The sequence below is a fragment of the Corticium candelabrum genome, chromosome 11 (genome assembly GCF_963422355.1).
Source record: "Corticium candelabrum chromosome 11, ooCorCand1.1, whole genome shotgun sequence".
In the NCBI taxonomy this organism is placed as follows: Eukaryota; Metazoa; Porifera; class Homoscleromorpha; order Homosclerophorida; family Plakinidae; genus Corticium; species Corticium candelabrum.
Genome location: NC_085095.1, coordinates 5,841,557 through 5,847,826, shown reverse-complemented (window position 1 = coordinate 5,847,826; position 6,270 = coordinate 5,841,557). Strand labels below are relative to the sequence as shown.

Here is a 6,270-nt window from a genome sequence, read left to right as displayed (position 1 = left end):
GTTAGCACGGCTTTTGAATGTGAGTTTTGTCTTTGTCAGACAATCTGGGCATCTTACGCGTCATTTGTGCTATGAGTTTGGCTCCAAGAGCTTCCGAATTTGATGCAAATGGTCTAGACAAGAAATGGCTGAGACGCAGTTCATGTATTGAAGTGTAATGCGTGCTTGTCTTTGTACAACGTACTGGATCATTGGCTGCTTGGTTTACATGTTGCATAAATTATCGGCTCCGCATCTGATACAGATAGGTAACGAGGTGCAACAATGGCGAGCACTTAGTACATTTAGTAACGTCGGTGGGCAGGCGAGGGCTATCTGGGGAATGACGAGAGCGGAGAGAGACTCCATGGGTCGAGTCTAACCGACAGTCCGTCTTTTCTCTCTGTGTAGCTGCTGATTTCTTTCTTTTATTTAACGACCCTTACATCTTTTAAGGCAATCCTATCCCAGCAAATAGTCAATATCATTAAAACAGTGTTGTCAGAAGCCATCTAAGCAAGTCCGCTAAAGTCATGCGACAGTTAAACCTAAACCACTTTGCTAAACTTACTGTTTACTGTATATATGTATAAATGTATACATACTCGTACTCTAGATGACCATTAGGCAATTAACTAATGTTTCTACTGTCTAGCACTCACTGAAACATCAGAACCTGCATTTACAACAGAAGGTACGTTTACTACTGAATATGTATGAATGTATACATACTTTTACTTTACATGAAGCATTAGAGTATTATAATTAATTAATGTTTCTGTACTGCCTAGCACTTACTGAAACACCAGAACCTGTGATTACAACAGAAGGTATGTTTACTGCTGTATATGTATGAATGTATACATACTCGTACTCTAGATGACCATTAGGCAATTAATTAATGTTTCTACTGTCTAGCACTCACTGAAACATCAGAACCTGCATTTACAACAGAAGGTACGTTTACTACTGAATATTTATGAATGTATACATACTTTTACTTTACATGAAGCATTAGAGTATTATAATTAATTAATGTTTCTACTGTCTAGCACTCACTGAAACACCAGAACCTGTGATTACAACAGAAGGTATGTTTACTACTGAATGTGTATGAATGTATACATACTTGTTTTTCTACATGAAGCATTAGAGTATTATAATTAATTAATGTTTTTGTACTGTCTAGCACTCACTGAAACACCAGAACCTGTGATTACAACAGAAGGTACATTTACTACTGAATGTGTATGAATGTATATACATACTAGTAGTAGTAGTAGTTTATTACTCAGCAAAAGCATCCACCGGTCATGCCCATACTACAAAAGCCACTACAACGGCACTCAACACAACACTATATCAATCCATTCAATTAAACAAACCCACTTAAGTCAACGTCACAATCTACTTAGTGAGGCAAGCCTCACTGTTGATTAAATCCATGTCATGACATTTTAGAGGCCTGTGCTTGGCTGATCTACTTCCGCGAATGCACAAAACAGAAGATCTTATTAGAGAAAAGCTGATCCGACATCTCAGAAGTTCCATCACTGAACTATATTTCTTTTCAGTTTTGTTGGCAATTAAACTGGCAAGATGTTTGTAGAAGGTGGAAGTTTCAGAGCCCATGCCACCGGTAGAGGAAAAAACCAACGGAGTGAAGCTGGCATGTTCCACTTCCAGTACTCGATGCGCATATTCACGTTTTTTTCCACATTCATGGCTGTTGAATGCTGATCTCAAAGAGCCTTGACTATTGGAGCGCGCGTTTGGGTAAAATACTCTTTCATCAAAAAATGCACGGTCTCCTTTTGTCCAGACTCCTCTCGCTGAAAGATCAAGTCTAGCCTCGTCAGACATGTTCGCTGTTTTCTTCTGAAACTTTTCTCCAGTCAGAGGTTGTAACATCGGTTCTATCGCTACATCATGACACACTTCAGTCAAAAGATCGGCAGTTATATCCCTAATTTCATTGTGCCTTAGCGTCGGAAAGCCACCTTTAGGACATACCATTGCATGGTCAACGTTGAAAGCAGATCCACAGGCACATTTTGAAGGTAGATTTGGTAACATCCAACCATAGCGCATGCATAAAGCATCACGAAAATCTCCTTTGCTCAAATGAAAACCATGTTCTTCAACCGGTAAAACGGATAGCCAATTTGATGCACCCTTTTCAGAGGCAAGTTCAATGCATCGTTTCATAGATGCTGGGCAATTAGCTTCTATTTCTACTAAAGCTTGTTTCCGAGAAGCCCGTTTTTCAAATTTTGTGGCAGATTTTTCTTTCTGAACAGCTTCGACAGCCACATTGTAGCACTGTTCTTGTTGTATTATGAGAGCTGCTAATGGTGCTGTGATACGACAGGAAGACTTGAACTCAACATCGGACGTGTGAGTTGGATTAGTCAAGTTAAAACCTCCAAGTCGACAAGGTAGAGCCAACAAATCTCTCACGTCTTGGCTACAATGTTGCTGGCCGGTTATGGCAGGAATGAAATAATCACGAATGGCTTCCTCGAGCGGCTGCATCATGGAAGAGATGTTTTCGACAGTTCTTGATATGTATGACTTACTTGAATATATACATACTTGTACTTTACATGAAGCATTAGAGTATTATAATTAATTAATGTTTCTGTACTGTCTAGCACTTACTGAAACACCAGAACCTGTGATTACAACAGAAGGTATGTTTACTGCTGTATATGTATGAATGTATACATACTCGTACTCTAGATGACCATTAGGCAATTAATTAATGTTTCTACTGTCTAGCACTCACTGAAACATCAGAACCTGCATTTACAACAGAAGGTACGTTTACTACTGAATATGTATGAATGTATACATACTTTTACTTTACATGAAGCATTAGAGTATTATAATTAATTAATGTTTCTACTGTCTAGCACTCACTGAAACATCAGAACCTGTGTTTACAACACAAGGTATGTTTGCTACTCTAAATGAGCATTAGGTAATTAATTAATATTTCTACTGTCTAGCACTAACTGAAACACCAGAACCTGTGTTTACAACAGAGGGTATGTTTACTACTGTCTGTGTATTGATTGTGACACGTAGTCACTATCTAGGAACGGCTCACGGTGTCGCGTACATCATACATAAGCTCGTTTGTGCTCCCTTCCTCTCTTGGCTCAGAAGCACTACTGCAAATAATGAATAGCATTGGTGAAGTCTCCTACTTTTCTTCTCTATGTGTGCCAATTTGTTACCATTAAACCTTTGGTTTATTTTCAAACGTATTTGCTATATACCGCAATGACTAACTAACTTTCTTCAGACGGGTTTTTGCAAGCTTTCTCCGACTGAACTGGTTACATGTCTTTGCTGCAAACTCTCCTGGGCAGAAGCGTTTTTTCGTTTAGCAATTGGTTCGAAAATATGGCTATCACGATTTTGTGTGAGCGGCTCGATCGTCACGTACTCCGCCATTTTGGAAGCGGCCGTATACATACTCGATCGTACTCTAAATGAGCGTTAGTCTATTAATGTTTCCACTGCATGTCTAGCACTTACTGAAGCATCAAAACCAGTGTTTGTGTTTACAATAGGATGTATGTTTACTACTATATATGAACAATAGCGTATTCTTGATGTTTGTTTAGCACCTACTGGTACTCAAACATCAGAACCAGCGTTTGTGTTTACAACTGAAGGTATGATCAAGTACTTCTGTATATGAATGTATACTATACATAGTCCAAATTGGCCTCCCCGGACCTTCTCATCATGCTATCACAACAACATCAGAAAGGATCTGAGTTCTTCTTGCCTACTTTCTTCATCTAGTGTCATTGCTGGTCCTGGTCCTGCATGGGGCTCACGTCACTAAATTGATCAATATAATAATGAATTAGTTAATTATTGTGTAAACTGCAACACATACGTCCAGAGCCTGGAGACTCTGTATACGTCCTTAGTCTCACGTAGCCAGACCCTTTTCTTCTGCATCTTACTTCCTGGCTACGTGAGACTATAGTATGATCTTTGCACCTAAACTAACAGGCTCTGACATTACACCAAACAAACGATGGTGCACACTTACTGTTTATAGTTCAACCCTGTTTATAGTGTCGGAAAGCGATTCATTGACAGTGTGCCTGAGTTCAATTCGCATTATGAGCGGTACAATCAGCATGATAAAATCATGCAGGTGTAATTGAACTAGACCCTAGTAGCAGTGCTCTACTAAGCCACAAGAATAACACGAATCTGGAAATCCATCTGACCGAGTTCTGACAAACAGTATTATGAAAATCGTCAACCTGTAGCCAGCAAAGAAGCAACGCTGCTGCCTCTTACTATCGATATAGTAGTCTGCCAATATCGATAATAGGAGGTGAGACTTGCATTTTGATCAGGTGTAGAAAGGAGAAGCGACAAAGTTCAGGCTGCTGTCCTACATCTACTGTATACAACACAACAACAGCAACACTATACAACTAACGTGTCTGTTGTTCAAAACATTTTTATGTGAAACGGGAAATTCACATTAAGCTAATCCTGTTAGTGAACTGTAGATCTTTGATATTCTATTATCTAGTATATTTAGCATAAATGGTGGGTGAGAAGAACTCGATCAGACCTTCGGCGTTGTTGTGTCATATGGGAACTGGGTATGACAGTGTGAGTGGATCTGATGGGAGGCTAGTCTAAATGAGCAATATGGCTTATTTTTGATATGTTATTGTTTAGCACCCAGTTCAACAACAGAACCAACAGAAGGTATGTTTACTACTATATCTATAATATGTATATGAATGTATGTATACATACCGTAAAGTCGTGAACAAAAGCTTCCCTTGAATAGAAGCAGCCCTTGAATAGTAGCCGCATTTCTTGGCTATGTACTTTTCCAATAACCTGCTGTAACGGTCTTCTCAGGATAGGCGAATGCGTGCCACTCTATGTGGGCAGACGTTCGGACGATGATCTGGGTCGACGACACACTAGTACTCATACACCTTACGTGTTTACTCACCAAAAACTTCCAAAAAATCACACTAACTCAACTCTACACAGCCAGCGTATATATATATATATATATATATATATATAATTTCCTTATATGGTAACACAATAGTCAAACTGTAGCTTCTCACATGCCAAACTCTTATGGGACGCATCGTGCTATATTCTTGCCCCTTTTTGTTAGACATGTGTTACACTCGCCCTCTGCTTTTATCCAGTATACGGTTATTGCCCGGATTGTCGAGCCGTTAATATGTTTCGTAGTGAGGTCACTGATGGAGATGCTGCGACAATCTCAATCAAAAAAGAGAAAGACATATAATTGAGTGTTCAAATCATGTGTTTGCCAGGTAATCAGGATATCTAACTTAGCCCCAGCTATTGTTCGCGACTTTACTGTACTCCAATTGCAAATGGGCAATAGCTTATTACTAAATGTTTTTACTGCATGTAAAAACTTACTCAAACACCAGAAACAAAGAGATGAAAGTAGTCTTTCAGTGAGCTTGGAATGCATTACTGGCCACTGTATAATGTGTACAGGACTCTAGGACTATCTAACACTTACAATGGGTTGGTCCAGTGCATGTTACAATTTACAACTGCATGTCAGTGCATGCATGTACATCATTGAGGGATGCAACAAACACATTGAACTGCATTGTACAAGTCTTACTGCACCATACATGACACCTATAAAATGAAAAGAATTGTACAATTTAGTTGAAGTATAATTATTAGAGATACATGTATAGCAAATACGTCATTGTAGGTGCTAGGGCTCATGGCTCTGCAAATGAATTCTGGCAGCAGCAACATCAAATATAGCTGATGCAGACTTTCTGGTCTGATCAAATATGTAATTATGTTCAACTTTTACTAACCAAAAATGTGTAAAGTATATAGCATACCGACCATTTGCATTTTACATGCAAGTTCTTTTCTTCTCTGCATAAGGAGAGACAGTAAAAGAGCGTAGTTACTGTTAAGTTTTACGCTTTTATAATGACATTAATATAAAAAAGTATTAGAATTATGATTGGATAATTAATATTAATTGGGTAAATATGTATGTTATTTTATGCAGCTAGTGGAAACAGCAGTACTATTGGTAGTGGCAGTGGCCAGCTGGATCTAGACACGTGTGTATCAAATCCATGCCAGAACAATGGGACATGTAGTGACGTCATCAATGGTTATGCATGTACTTGTATTTCTGGTTATACTGGCACTACATGTCAAACAGACATCGATGAGTGTGAGTCTGATTCATGCCATAATCAAGGAACT

General features: G+C 38.8%; 1 long non-coding RNA gene across 1 annotated transcript; it reads left to right on the top strand.

Moving 5' to 3' along the window:
- Positions 1 to 3,004: 3,004 nt before the first annotated feature.
- LOC134186298 (uncharacterized) lies at positions 3,005 to 6,180 on the top strand. Its single transcript, XR_009970946.1, has 4 exons — positions 3,005 to 3,029; positions 3,615 to 3,665; positions 4,705 to 4,734; positions 6,068 to 6,180. It is a non-coding gene; the product is annotated as an uncharacterized LOC134186298 (long non-coding RNA).
- The last annotated feature ends 90 nt before the right edge of the window (positions 6,181 to 6,270 follow it).